This window comes from Danio aesculapii, chromosome 1 (assembly GCF_903798145.1).
Source record: "Danio aesculapii chromosome 1, fDanAes4.1, whole genome shotgun sequence".
Taxonomy (NCBI): Eukaryota; Metazoa; Chordata; class Actinopteri; order Cypriniformes; family Danionidae; genus Danio; species Danio aesculapii.
The window spans coordinates 39,037,584-39,053,557 of record NC_079435.1 but is presented as its reverse complement, the minus strand read 5'-3'; the positions used below and the strand labels follow the sequence as shown (position 1 = coordinate 39,053,557).

Sequence of the window (15,974 nt, the reverse complement as noted above, 5' to 3'; positions counted from 1 at the left end):
TTGCGTCACACACTGAGCCGATCACTGAGTTATAGACACACATGTAAACACCTTGGACAAACTTGTGCACACAAATAAGCAACATTGGCTCATTGGAAATACATGTTTCAGCCTACAGGTTTTTTGAAACTGCAAAAAAATTGTTCACTGCAGTTTTTAGCTAAAATGGTAGGTAGTAACGCTACGAGGTAGTAAGATGCAAAAAACTTTTGTTACTTTTCACACTAATGCTATTTTCAGGGACATATTATCAACAATTAAAGGTTTATTTTTGCACAGTTCTTTGCAAAACACCAAATAAATACCCTAAAACAAATAAACGGTGTCTATACTTTGCATTTGAATATGTTTGCCTCACCTATCATGGTCAGTTGTTCGGTAGCTCAGTTTGTATGATGTTTTACTTGTGGCGCAAAGTACTCGAATTTGAGTCCAGTAAACCACGGTTTCAAAAAAACAGATAAAAGCTATGTCAAATCAAGGTAAACTACATGGTCACAGTTCACTTTTCTCTTATGTTTGCTTTTGAAAACACTATTGGTTGGCTTTAGGGAAAAGTATATGTCCGTAATTTGCTAGGTGATCTGTACGATAAGTGTCACCTGCTCATTGACATGTACAAAAATGTTGTGTATCTGAAACCTACCTTCCACTGAAGAAAGCAATGTAAAATCAAGGTAAACTACATGGTCACAGTGCACTTTTCTCTTATGTTTACTTTTGAAAACACTATTGGTTGGGTTTAGGGAAAGGTTAAAGGTGTCTATTATTTTTAAAGCAAATAAGGCTGCAAGGTCAGTTTGCACGGTAACTCACTTTGTACAATGTCGTACTTGTGGCACAAAGTACTCGAGTTCGAGTCCAGTAAAACACAGTTTTTAAAAAAGATAAAAGCTAAACTACATGGTCGCAGTGCACTATTCTCTTATGTTTGTTCTTGAAAACACTATTGGTTGGGTTTAGGGAAAGGTATATGTCAGTGATTCACTTGGTGACCTGTACGACAAGAGTCACCTGCTCATGGACGTGTACAAAAAGGGTGTGTTTCTGAAACCTACCTTCTACTGAAGGTAAAACTAATGCTATGGGGCAATAAGACGTCAACAACATTTTGTTCCCTTTCACACTAATGATATTTCAGGGCCATGTTATCAACAATTAAAGGTTTATTTTTGCGCAGTTCTTTGCAAAACACCAAATAAATACCTAAAACAACTTAACGGTGTCTATATTTTGTATTTGAATAAATTTGCCTCTCCTATCGTGGTCAGTTTACTGGGTAGCTCACTTTGTATGATGTTGTATTTGTGGCGCAGAGCACTCTAGTTTGAGTCCAGTAAAAATACGTTTAAAAAAAAAAAAGAGATAAAAGCAATGAAAAATCAAGATAAAGTACATGGTCACAGTGCACTTTTCTCATATGCTTGCTTTTGAAAACACTTTTGGTTGGGTTTAAGGAAAGGTATATGTCAGTGATTCGCTAGATGCTCATGGACGTGTACAATAATGATGTATAGGTCAAAAGTAAAACACAGTGTACCATAAGTAAAGTATTTCAGATTCTCAAAAATGTATACATCCTCCTCTAGGGGTTCTGTCAATTGAAACATGCACTGAAACACACACAGAGCAACTTATAATTTCACAAAAATGTAGGCTGAGTCACATAGCTTCCAAAGAGCCTGTGCTGCAAATAAGTACACACACTACAAACTTACCTTATAGTCAGATGATATGTTGCCCCACCTAAGAGGTACTTTTCCATGGACTGCATCACCAATTGTTCTAAATATTTGACTTCATCATTCCTTTCTTATGATTGCTAACATTAAATAAATGTTTTTACTTCATTGGCTTGCTCAGCTTAATTATATCCAGTGTGTGTGATTTTAAAGTTTTTGTCCAATCCATTTGCATTGCATCTATGTCGATGTTTTACACTTGGACTTTAGCAGGTTAATATGAGCAAGGAGAACAATTCAGAGTTCTTGTTTCTTCAGTGGTGAATTCCAGACAGTGTAGGAGCTTTTCCTTCTTGACCCAGTGGTCCTCTCCATCAAACATAGGCTTTTGTTTGCTGCCATAATTGGAGTAACAAGAAGTCCTCAGATCTGTAAAAGAGACGCATAAGGTGTTATGTGATGTCCAAAAAAAATCTTATCTCACTATTAGAAATGACTGTTGCATGACTGACTGACCACTGAAGTTGGGTCACTGCAATACCAATACACTGGCCATGTTGCATCATTCTCATTCCCTTCTCCGCTTGAAGATAAATTAACAGTTTATGATTACATTACAACACGTGATGGTTTTGGTCTGTGTGGTGAGCAGAGTTGATTATGTGTGAAGTGATGAGTGTTTTTTTTTCTCAATGTTTCTGATTGCTTAGAACAGGGTTTCTCTAATCACTTAGTTAGAAGTGGGAAATTGAAAACCTGGAGTGGAGTGAAGAGAAAAATGCCTTGAGTAAACCTGAACTGGGGTGCCTTTCATTCAAGAGAAAATGCTTTGGGAGTTGTGTTAAGTTCTGTGAGATTTCAAAAGAAACAGAGTGAATATGTATAGATTAAACCAATCTGTTTATGTAACACTGAAGAAGGAAACATTGATATATCATTTCAAGGGAAATGGAGAGGGAATTTGAAAAAGATGGTGAAAATAAACTAAAGGCTGCCTTTAAAAGGCAAGCCTACAACCCTTTTTTGTTTTTTTTTCTTTTCTCCTGTGATACATTTAATAAATTCTTTGTTACTTGTCACTTAAAAAAATTTAGTCATGGCATTAAACTTATCTGGTAAAGTGCAGTTTACATTTGATTTAAAAAACTAAAAAATTGCTTTTGTTGTAAAGACACTTATTGTTTTATGAATCAATAGCATAACGTCTAATCTGCAACATGTTTGCCCTGAAACATTAGTTTGGTTATTTAGTTTTTAGTGTTGACACCAAGCAAAATTCTGCTTTATGGGAACAGTCATGTACACATTTTAGAAAAGCATTTCTCCATAATTTTTGAGGTATCTGTGAAAAATATCTGGATTTCCATCACTTTGTGTTAATGCGCATTTTAAAGTATCTTATGACAAACAAGTGATGGAATTTTGTTTGCTAATTTAATTCGCATACAAAAAAAAATCTTATGCTCACTAGAGGTGGTTTTGGACAGGTGTGAAAAAGGTTTAATGCGAAATGAAAACGCATTTGCCAAATAAACTCAAAGTGAACATTACAGCCATGTGACTAATTAGCTGCTTGCTTTGTTTACCAGAGCTCGAAACTGCGACTGTTTTGGTTGCATATGCACCCGAAATTTTTGCTATTTATTAATTCATTCATTTTCTAAATGGCTTAGTCCCTTTATTAATCTGAGGTCGCCACAGCGGAATGAACCGCCAAATTATCCAGCATTTGTTTTACGCAGCGGATGCCCTTTCAGCTGCAACCCATCTCTGGGAAACACCCATACACTCTCATTCACACACAATCAGTATGGTGCCTAGACTGCAGCTCTGCACAAGATGTTTGGCCATAGGAGAAATGGTCGTGCCCAACTGAGCCTGGTTTCTCTCGAGGTTTTTTAATTCTTCACTTTCGCCAATTAGTGAAGTTTTTTCCTCGCCGCTGTCACCTCTAGCTTGCATAGTTCGGGATCTGTAGAGCTGTGCATCGATGGATCTGCTCTTTAGTGTTTGGACTCTCAGTAGTGATTTTTAAACCTCACTGAACTGAGCTAAACTGAACTGAATTTAAACACTGAAAACTGAATTGACACTGTTCCAATTTACTATGATCTTCTATGTGAAGCTGCTTTGACACAATTTACATTGTAAAAGCACTATACAAATAAAGGTGAATTGAACTGAATTGAATTGAATATACACTCAGGACAATTGAGCTTATTTAATTCACCTATACCACATGTTTTTGCTATGCAACAAGTTTTCACTGAAAATGTTCACCGCATGTGCGGATATAGAAGACATTCAGGCAAAATGCATCTTTGCACCTGAAACGCGAAATGCAGCGCTCTGTAATAGTTTAAATCAGTAGTCTAAACAAAATAGTTTTAAACAACAAAGCAATGCTTGTCCCGCCTTCAAGCTCTTAGACCCATAACTCTAGAACTGAACGCAAATGGATTGTTTAATATCAGCTGTCAATCACTCAGTCAACACCTTCTGCCTTCAGATGACAAGGAGCTACAATCGAAAATGTAAAGTGCTGATTCGCGGAAGATGAGAGAATGAAATCAACACTGACAGATTTTGTTTTAGTGGAGTGAAGAGAAAATGCCTTGAGTAAACCTGAACTGGGGTGCCTTGAGAGTTGTATTAAGTTCTGTGAGATTCCAACAGAAACAGAGTAAATATGTATAGATTAAATGTAATAGTAATTGGCTATTGAAGATGAGAGAATGAAAACAACACTGACTATAAATTAAAGCATTAACGTATATATTTTTGTTTTCACAAGCTTTAGAGACGTAAAGTAAATTCTGCTTTTAAATCGAAAGTCATCTATAGCTGTCGTCATGAGCCACAGCTGTGTTCAAAATGGCATAAATGTTTTCAAAGTGCACTATGAGGGGAGCGCAATGGTCAGTATGAAGATCGCTAAAACTGAACTGTAAAAAATACTTGGAAAGCAAATTACACCTAAGACAGATGAGTTTAATGTTTTTTTTTAAATCATTCTAAGTTTAAATGTTCTAAGGTTCGAAAGGTATAGGGCATAGGGGTGATAACTGGAAATAGAACACAACCAGGAACTATGCTTCTAACTACAGCTCGAGAGGTGTAGTTGCAAGCGTACAAGTTTGCGACAGAGTTTGAGAATGTTTGTTGGAACGATGGATTTGAAAAACGCCAAATCAAACTATGTTTGTAGCGACGCAGTTTGCGACCTTAGTTGGCTAACTGATTGTTGCAGTAACGGAGAATGTAATGCTGTAATGTGATTGGTTATTACAGCAAATGCGATTTAAGTTGGCCACTACGCTTTCACCAATGGTAGATTCACAGACTCCTCCATCTAGTCATACTAACCCTGGTTAAGGCTCAAGTAGGCATGGGCCGGTATAAGTTTCTGACGGTATGAGAACCTTGGATGAAAATATCACGGTTTCACGGTATTGTGATCCCTTTTAGGCACAAAATATTTTATTTCAAGCAACATTTGAAATATTTATTCTGTAAACATGTCAGGCTAATTAATTCAAATGAATTATTGACTTCTGCTGTCTTCATTTGTTTCAAAAACTGTTTTTTTTTTTACAATTTCAAACCGTATCTTTGGATATATTTTTTGGTGGAGATAGTGTTGTCCTAAAAAACAAAACAAAACAAAAAAATTAAATAAAAAAATCGTACACATTCCTTAGGAACGGTATCGCAGGACATTTTGATGGTTTTAAAACCTTGACTTTTCTAAACCGCAGTATACCTTGAAAACGGTTATCATCCCATGCCTAAGCTCAAGTGTTAATTAGTTTAGTTATTTGCAGTTTTGTTTTGTACAATGTTCTTTGTAGGTATAAAATGTTTTAGGCATGACATTACAATGCAGCATTTATGATTAAATGATATAAAGCACACATCTAATATAACCAAATTACTTTTATTTTCAAATCTAAAATTGCATTGTCTAAATCAGCATAAAGTTAGATAAAGTAGAATTAGATTCCACTAACTGCAAAAAAGCAATTAGTAGATCAGAAATGAAATGTGAACAAATGGCCTTTTTCCAGAACTGGCTAAATTAATTCAACAGTCACATTCGGATGCAATATGTTTGATGTTCAAAGCTGTTGCATCACAAAGAATAAAGCTCTGTTGCTTTGTTTAATTGAACGAGCTCTCTCAGTAAAAAGCATTTTTCATGGTTAAATGAGGAGCGATATACTACAGGAACAACAGTACGTATTTCTATGGCCAGAACTACAGCCTAAAAACTCAAAATCAACACTACAGAGAGACTACTATTGTCAGTGTACTGTACAGGTATATGTATTTTTACAGCTGTATTATATAAGTGAATGGATGTTTTGCCAGGACTGTAATTGCCTAATCCAAAGTGATGCTAATAAAGGGTTTCTCTGCTAGTTAAAAAGCAAAATAAGGTCTTTTCCTAATCGCTGCTTATCCAGGTTTTAGTAGTTTAATGGGAAGACTGTTAACTCCATCCTTGCTGGTCAAATGCCATACATCTTAAAAGCCTCAGTGCCGTTGCTTAACTTATTTTTAAACTCCCACGCCTCTTCCCAGATCACACTGCAAGAAATATCTTGTCTACCCTCATCAAATTATAAAACTCAGTCTGGGTGGTAAGTAATCTCAGCCTCAAATGGCAGGCACACAGATTTGGCATTGCATTTGATATTTTGTCCAAGAGCACGTTTTTATTTAAAAATTTTCTAAAAACAAGAAAACGTTTTATGCTTGTTGGCTATTCATATATACATTACTGCAGCACTCACTGCAATATTTTGCTTCTTCTGCTATATACTGTATTGTATATATGTGAATATAATTTCACATTGTGATATATTGTGCATCCCTATTAAAAAGGCTTTTGAAAATGGATTTCAAAGTGCAAATGTTTAAAAGCAATACCATAATCTCCTGTGTGAACTACACAAATGTGAATATGTGAAAACAATGGCCAGTCTATAGGCATTTTGTGACCATTTGACATCCAAAATACCAAAAGTGAACTACAGGACTGTGCATGTGTAGATTCATAGTGTTTCTTTAATAAATGGCATTGCCATCTGTTGAGCTGACATTCGTAATACACGTTTTTAGTCGTTTTCATAGGTAATCATTTGAGCATTGTAATAATCTATACACTTTCAAAAATAAAAGCACAAATTCTGTACCTTTTCAAAAGGCAAATGACAATGAATTAAATGAGAAAAATCTGCTATAATTAATAATACGTAAATAATGAGTTAATAATGTATAATAATGAATTTCACAATATAAAATTGAATAAGTTGTTTAGAATTTTAGTTTTGCTAACTAGCAGAGTATAAAACCGGTTTTAAATTCCAGTTGAGCAAATGGGAAACATTGTGTTATTATTAGAACTATACAATTTTGACTTTTTTTGAAAAAAAAAATGTATCATTTTAATTTATCGAGAATATATTTTTGTTTTATTATCACTTCCATTTTATTTAGGGTAAATAACACTGTTATAATGAAACAAATCATATTTGTTTCATTATAAAAAAACATATTTGTACTAGCCAATGTTAAATTACTTGGAAAATTTTAACCCCATGTGTGGATTCACACAAACCGAGAAAGTCAAAAAGTGTTAGGGTGTACCCCACTCTGCCCTAAAGGTTCCAAATTGGAAGCTTAAGAGTACAAAACAAAACAAAACAAAACAAAACAAAACAAAACAAAACAAAACAAAACAAAACAAAACAAAACAAAACAAAACAAAACAAAACAAAACAAAACAAAACAAAACAAAACAAAACAAAAAAAAACAAAACAAACAAAAAACAAGCGCTTTTTAAAAACACAAGGAACACAGGAAAAAAAGTGTTTTTCATTGTAGTGCATCAATATCAAGTTAACATACCCTATAAAGCATTTACACTAAATTGAATGTAAACCTATGACATTGATGTTGGATACAAATAAAATTCTATATTACATAAACTTTTGGAATTTGGAACATGGTTATATCCAAAGCAACTTATATTCAGTGTTTAAACTACAGAAGTGAGCTACCTCTCTGCACGTTTGTGAAACAATAATTAATTTCCATTTTTTTCCCTTATTATGTGACGGGTTTGATTAACAGGAAGTAGCTCACTCCAGTACATTAAACATCGAATATGAGTTCTACAACTGCCAAATGCATAAAGGTATTTATGCGTAACAACCGGAACCTAATTCCAAAACTCTGCATACAGTACTTATCAGAGAAGATATATTACTAGCATTTTAGTTCTATTTAGGAATAGTTGTTTCTTCTTCCATTAAATCCAGTAGTTCTGTTAAGTCAAATGTAAACGTTAAATAATCTGATATTGTTAAAAAAAAGGATGCTTGCAGTTAGCTAGCCCTTTAGTAGCAGTGTTCTACTTTTTGACTGTAATATAACAATTGCGAGTTGCCAGAAGCTTATAGTGAGACAGTAATAACAAACTGATAAAGTGACAATGGAAGTCTGAGGAGAGATTAAGAGAGAGAAAGAAAGACTGAACCATCAGCCTTGTCGGAGTCCCCTCTGAATATTTTCAGCTCCTGGCTGTTGAATAATTAATGTATCCAGTGCAAAAACAGAGAACACGGCTTTCTTTCTTTCTCCCTCTCACTCGCTTGTTCTCTGCTTTCCTTCATTTATCCTTCTCCCGGTGCTATTTCCCCCCCATAACCACAATATGCACTGTCAGGATCTTTCACTGACATTTTTCAGTACCGCGTTCTAATTTACCCAAACGAAAGATCTTGAACAACCCCTGTAGCTATATGTAGAACATAACAATGAGAGTGCGTTTACAATTAACATTTTTTTCTATTTTAAAAAAATCATTACAAAATTGATAATGCTGCAGAATGGTAAGCTTTTCATCGTTGCGTTCGCTATAAGTATGCTTTGAGCAAATGTATGTACTTCACATCCTTCAAGCTCTCCTTAAATGCTTTAGTAATCCTATCATTGCCTTTAAACTCTTCTTTCAGATTTACCGAGAGCAAGTGTGAGAGAAATAGAGAGAGAGAGAGAAAGAGAGAGAGAGAGAACCACAGAGTGCACAGGCTTTAATAATGCATCTAGATAATGCTGCTTCACCTCTCACACACACAAGCAGAACAAAACACAAAGATAGTGAAAGAGTGGCCGGGCAGCATGATCTGAGCTCTGCACATCTGCAGAGACAAATGAATGATGATCATTGGTGATGAGAGGAAGGGAAAATTAGGGGGAAAAACTGTATTGACAGAAGGAAAACAAATGAGATGGGAAAGTTGGTTGAGGTTAAAGATAAGTAAGAGAAGCTAAATAGGTGAGAAAAATTGTAAGAAATATTGAAGGTGTGAATGAATTTGCATGATTCTAGGAGTAATCTTTTAAGGAAAGCTTTGTATGCAAAACATTAAAACAAATCATAAAATATATATTTTAAAATGTTTGATCCTGGTAGACAAGGGGGATTTTTGTATCAATGAATTTTTGTTCTTAATAATAACAATATAAATAAAAATAACAACAACAATAATAAAATAAACAAACAAACAAACAAACAAACAAACAAACAAACAAACAAACAAACAAACAACAAAAAACTAACAAAAACAAATAAACAAATAAATAAATAAATAAATAAATAAATAAATAAATAAATAAATAAATAAATAAATAAATAAATAAATAAATAAATAAATAAATACACTTCTTCATGAGTTTTTATTTTTAGCAGTTTCTTTCTTTTCATGAGGCTTTTCTTTTTAATGACATTTTTAAGACTAAAACAACAAAACATTAGTCTAAGTAATAAGGTCAGTTGATTGTGTGACTGTCTATAAGTTTGTCTGCATGCATTTAATTTCACATAAGCATTTGCTCGAACATTTACTATCGTATAAATATCACCAGGAAATGAAGAGAGAACTGTTACTAATAATAGTCCAGGAAACTGTGTGAGATCACTATTGACACCAGCTTAACTCAGTATAAGGGGTCTTCAACCTTACAGGTCAAGGACCCTTTTGTGGTTAAAGATAGAGCATACATAATGTATAAAACTAAGTGTTGAAGTTTAAGCCTGACCTAAAATAAAATGTATAGATCTATAGTGTTACACTAATCTATTTACATACTGAAGTTTAGCAAGTCAGTTAGTGATAAATATTGTAAAGACCCAAACATACAGAAAGGTGACAAATTAAAAGAAAACGAAGAACTGTAGTTTGGCTCCTCTGGTTCTGCATTACTGACTTATTGCATCGTTTTAATACAAAGTCATTTATCCTAGGATGAAACATTTGAGGTGGGCTCTTTCAGAATGACAGCGCCCCCCCAAAAGGGGTTACTGAATAGGCTGATGGTGAGAACATAATGTGAATCATAATCCATTCACAGTAATTAGACAATAAGCAGTGTGTTAGACAGCCCTCTCCAATTATAATTTTAAATTATATTCTATTTTAAAGAGATTAACCCAAGAGTTAACCCAAAACTGAAAATCCTGTCATCATTTACTTTGTCATCCCTTCACTTTTTAAAAATTATTTTTCAATCAATCACGTGTTTGTTTTTCTTTGGAAGTCAATGGTTACCGTTTTTTTAGATACATAAACAGAAAATACATATTTTTAAACAAACCCTTTTTGTTGTCACTTCTTTTTCATTTTAATGCATTGTTGAATAAAAAATATCTATTTTAGAAAAAACTGTTATATGACTAACATATTCAATGGGATATATCATTAAAACTTAAGCAGAGTTTATAGCTTCTTAACAGCTTTGGGCGATATTCACTATGTTTTTGTACATACAGTACGAACTCTGTATTCTATACATAATTAATGCAGTGAATTTTGATAGAATCAGTAATGATTATATAGAGTATTTTTTCCCCAATTTCTGTTTAACGGAAAGATTCTTTTCAACACATTTCTAAACATAATAGTTTTAATAACTCAATTCTAATAACTAAATTCTTTTATCATTGCCATGATGACAATAAATAATATTTTACTAGATATTTTTAGATACTAGTATTCAGCTTAAAGTGCAATTTAAAAGTTTAATTAGGTTAATTAGACAAATTAGGGTAATTAGGCATATCATTGTTTCATGATGGTTTGTTCTGTAGGCAATTCAAAATACAGTTGAAGTCAGAATTATTAACCCCCTCTGAGTTATTAGCCCTGTTTATTTTTTCCCCAATTTCTGTTTAACGGAAAGAAGATTCTATCAACACATTTCTAAACATAATAATTTTAATAACTCATTTCTAATAACTGATTTATTTATCTTTGCCATGATGACAGTAAATAATATTTTACTAGATATTTTTCAAGACACTTCTATACAGCTTAAAGTGATATTTAAAGGCTTCACTATTAGTTTACTAAGCAGGTTAGGATCATTAGGAAAGTTATTGTATAATGATGGTTTGTTATGTAGACTATCAAAAAAAATAGCTTAAAGGGGCTAATAATTTTGACCTTAAAATGGTTTAAAATCTGCTTTTATTCTAGCTGAAATAAAACAAATAAGACTTTCTCCAGAAGAAAAAATATTACAGTACATACTATGAAAAAATCTTGCTCTGTTAATCATCATTTTGGAAACATTTGAAAAAGAAAGAAAAAAATCACAGGAGGACTAATAATTTTGACTTCAGCCTCTTCACAATGGTCCGCCATTTAAAAGCATGTTAAACAAAGCAAGTTTTTTGAATGAATGTTTTTTGTGTCTGTGTTTGTGTGCTGAATTTATGTGTCTGTAATTGAAGCTGTCATTTGTCCTAGGGGCTTCAGTCACTCTCATATAGGGAGCGTAATCAGATCAGTTCCTGTTGAAGATCTCCCTCTCCAAGAGCCACTTAAATGAGTATTGGCACAAATTGTCCAATTTTGGCTGTTAGCAGCTTGTGAACGGCTGCTCCATGTGTCCAGATGTGCCATGATAGGTCATGTAAGATCATTTGCCTCAGATCTTTAAGCATTAAATACTGAGCAAAAATATTTTTGCAAAGATGTTGCAAACAATGTATATGGGCTGAATTTAAACAAAGTAAATTTAGTAATGTTCTACTTAATTTGTTTGTTTAAATTCAGCCCAAATAATTTTAGTTTGCAACCACTTACCTTAAAAATCTTTAGTAAATGAATCTTTTTTTTCTAGCGTAGTTTATGTGCGTGTGCCTATTATTTAGTCTGAGCACATCATCATTACTACAGTTTATCAGGTTTTAAACATGTGGAAGTCGTGTAACCATGGTCTGTTTTGGTAAGTTTACGATTACAAGACATCAAGAATTCACAGTATTCAGCTGCTCCTAAAAATAACAGCATAAATGAATTATGGCCCTTTCTGAAGCCTGCCGGATCTCCTGACTGATTTTTGCCCTGGCTTTCACTACTAATTAGAATTATTACAACAACTGAATAATAACAATAAACTGATTAACAAAATAAATAAATAAATATATATCAGTCAAATGAATGAAGTATGAGAAAAACTGTGCTGCTGGTCTTGAACAATATACATATTTTAGGTTACATATTACATGTATTTGTAGGCTAATAAATGCAATGGTTTTTAAGAATCAACATTATCAATGAAAAGTGCATTTTTTTGTTTGTTTGTTTAAAATATAGCATGTTGCATATTACATCTCTAAAATGGGAGCACTGGATTCTACTCTCAGTCACATAAACAAGGTTATCTGACATTCCCTGAAATGGTAAGAAGATAATATAATAATATTACCCGTGGGGCAGAATCTCAGACGACAAAGACAACTAATATCACTATTACTCTTACTATAAAACAAGACCGCAAATAAGCGTCTATCAAACGCCTTGTGTAAAACACATCTATGTAGGCTAAATGTCCTATTTCTGTGACTCTGTTTAATGAACATTTCACTCACTATCTCTTCATCACAGTCAAACAAACACGAGTTTCTTTATGAAGGCTGGTTGAGTGTCGTTAGCTTCGCGGCGATGTAAGTGTCATTCACTTAATTCCCTTTAATCTGTCAAATTCACCTCGTCCCGTCAGAGACGCGCCTTCATCTTCACATCACAACCATAATGAAGGATTACGTGCTATTTTATCACTCACCTCACACGAAGAGTAACATTTTCATGAACTATCCGTCGCCGGTGAAGACAGAAGAGTCATTGGGCCGGTAAATAAATAAAGTGAAGGCGGGTTAGTCCACCGGGAGTTTCACAGAGACGCACTTCAGTTTAACCGTTTAATCTGCTTTCAGCGCTTGATCAGTCAGTCAGTCTCTCTCTCTCTCTCCCTCTCTCTCTCCCTCCCTCACTCCACCGCCCCCTTTTGTAAGAAGCGCTATAAAAATAAATATGAATTGAATAGAATAAAAATACGACGGTGGCCTAAATTATAACACCTGACAGACCTGAAAATATTGATATTCACAGTTTTATTCAGAATTAATAGCCCCCCTGAATTATTAGTCCCCCTGTTTATCCCCCCCTGTTGATTTTTTTCAACATATTTCTAAACATAATAGTTTTAATAACATCTCTAATAACTGTTTTATTTTATCTTTGCCATGATGACAGTAAATAATATTTGACTAGATATTTTTCAAGACACTTCTATACAGCTTAAAGTGACATTTAAAGGTTTATCTAGGTTAATTAGGTTAACTAGGCAGGTTAGGGTAAATAGGCAAGTTATTGTATAGATGATTTGTTCTGTAGACAAAAAAAAAAATAGCTTAAAGGGGCTAATAATATTGACCTTGAAATGGCTCATGAAAAATTAAAAACTGCTTTTATTCTAATCGAAATAAAACAAATAAGACTTTCTCCAGAAGAAAAAATATTATTACACATACTGTGAAATTTTCCTTGCTCTGCTAAACATCATTTGGGAAATATTTAAAAAAGAAAAAAACAAAACAAAAGTGGGCTAATAATTCTGACTTCAACTGTTATATACAAACAGTTCAACTGACTTCAACAAATATATATATATTTGTTTGCCTTTAAAACATTTAATTTAACGTTCATAAAACACAAGGTTACTCCGACCACAGCAAAGATCAGATGAAGTGAGTGATACTGTTTTTATCCACTTTTAACTTTCATATTTTGGCATATTCACCTTTTGCACTGTACACTGTTAATTTTTTATACACAAAAATAAGTTTCTAAAGGCAATACCTAGATTTAATACTTTTCTTGCTGAAATTTTGTTCAATGTCGAATCTCTTAAGCTTATTAATAAAAATAGGAATAATAAGTTTTTTAAAGCTTCTGATAATCTTTTTTCTTAATGATTGAAGCTTTGTAAAGTCTCTTATTTCTTAATTTTTTGTTATTGTATTTTTCTTCAATGCAGTGATGTTATTACTCTTGTATTCAATAAAAAATAAAATGTCCCCAAACTTTGTTCGCTGTAGGCTTTGCTAGCTAACTCTGTAAAAGCCAATGTCTCCCTTGGCATTGAACTTTGAGCGTCTTACATTCAGAGATGTTGTTTATGTTCACACAACTACATTACACATCAACTAAAGTTTAGAATATATTATTGTAGTGGACTACCCCTTAAAAGCTTTTCTTTCTGTTTTTTTTCTGACGTTTTCAGTGAAATATGCCCAGCTTGCTTTTTGAAAGGGAATCTCTTAAATCTCCTTATGATGATCTAAAACTAAATCTCCTTTTGCGCTTTTCTATGGTTTATAAAATAATAGATATTTTATTATGGATATTGTAAAGGCCAATTCAACAAAAAGAACAACAAGAAAAAGGAAAACCTCTTAAATCTCCTAAGTATTCTAATAATTTCACTGTATTCTTTAATAGTTATATTATTCAGCATTTAAATATTTCTATACTTATGTTAATGGTCTATAATGTAAATTTTTATTTTCATGTTATATGTGCGTTTCATTTAGGCAAATATCAGGTCTATTTTTAAAATGCTTAATAACTATTTTTAGTGAACATTTTTAGTTTACAGAGTTAGACAGAGTTATTGTTAGTGTACAGAGTTAGTGTACATTGTAATTTTTAAAAGCAACCACTCTCAATCATAACTGTGCTTCATCTGATTCTTAAATTTTCTCTGTAATCTTTTTAATTTCAACATTATAATACTATTTAGCCTGCTGTCATTTAATTCTTTTAGAATAACATGAATATGAAATATGGAATATTTAACCTACATACATTTTAGGGCTGCACAATATTGGAAAAATCTACCCATGCGATATTTTTTATTTGCAATATATATATTATATTATATATATATATATATATATATATATATATATATATATATATATATATATATATATATATATATATATATATATATATATATATATATATATATATATATATATATATATATATATATATTATATATATATATATATATATATATATATATATATATATATATATATATTATATATATATATATATATATATATATATATATATATATATATATATATATATTAATGTTAGATTAATTGGGATGATTCTGCAGTGGAAGCAGGGGTGTAGCTTATTAAATAAAAGTGAATAAGCAACCTATAAAATTTTTGGGGTCCCCCGATACATTTTTGTTGTGGTCTGTGCTATTAGCAGTGCATTTCTGTATTTAGATGTGTTGTGAGTATTTTCATGCATAACAATCTAAAAATATGATACAATTGAAAGAAAGTGTTTTATCATTTCCTAAATGTAAAAGTATTCATGTACAGTTACTGAATGATAAAAATAAAAATAATTCTATAAAATTTATCGTAGTTGTCGCTGATCAATGTCAATGATTGCATATTCGATGTGACTATTGCAAATGATCACATAGCAATATCTATGCTGAAACGATACATTAAATGCAACCCAATCCATTTCTTCTACGATTTTAATTCTATGTTTTAATGTGGAAGTCTAATTTATGTATTTGAGTATATCTTATTTAGAACTATCATGTATTGTTGATTGTTGAGCATTTTATTCTTTCTGTTGTTTTTAAATGTGCTTAATAAATAAATGAATGAATTTCATATGTGTTACATTTAGGCCTACTCAATGTGAAATAAAAGTAAACACTCTTGAAAGCTGTACTGCGTCTGGTTCTCAAATTGTATAAAGAAAACGTCCAGTGCTTTGTTTATTCAAGCTGCATTGTATGTATTGCAGTGTATTTGTGTGACATACAGACCGGCAGATGGCGCTCTGCTTTCGAAAGCTCAGAGCGAGATAAAGCGAGGTAGACATGAAATC

The 15,974-nt window shown here is 32.5% G+C and overlaps 1 protein-coding gene across 1 annotated transcript in view; it reads right to left on the bottom strand.

Annotated features, from left to right (window-relative positions):
- LOC130230848 (FERM and PDZ domain-containing protein 1) overlaps positions 1 to 12,876 on the bottom strand; it is a 50,353-nt gene extending 37,477 nt beyond the window's left edge. The window contains exons 1-2 of the mRNA XM_056460137.1: positions 12,823 to 12,876; positions 1,719 to 2,111 (exon numbers count right to left, since the gene is read on the bottom strand). The gene's annotated coding sequence lies outside the window, so the exon portion shown is untranslated. The remainder of the gene's footprint in view (positions 1 to 1,718; positions 2,112 to 12,822) is intronic.
- Between the last annotated feature and the right edge of the window lie 3,098 nt (positions 12,877 to 15,974).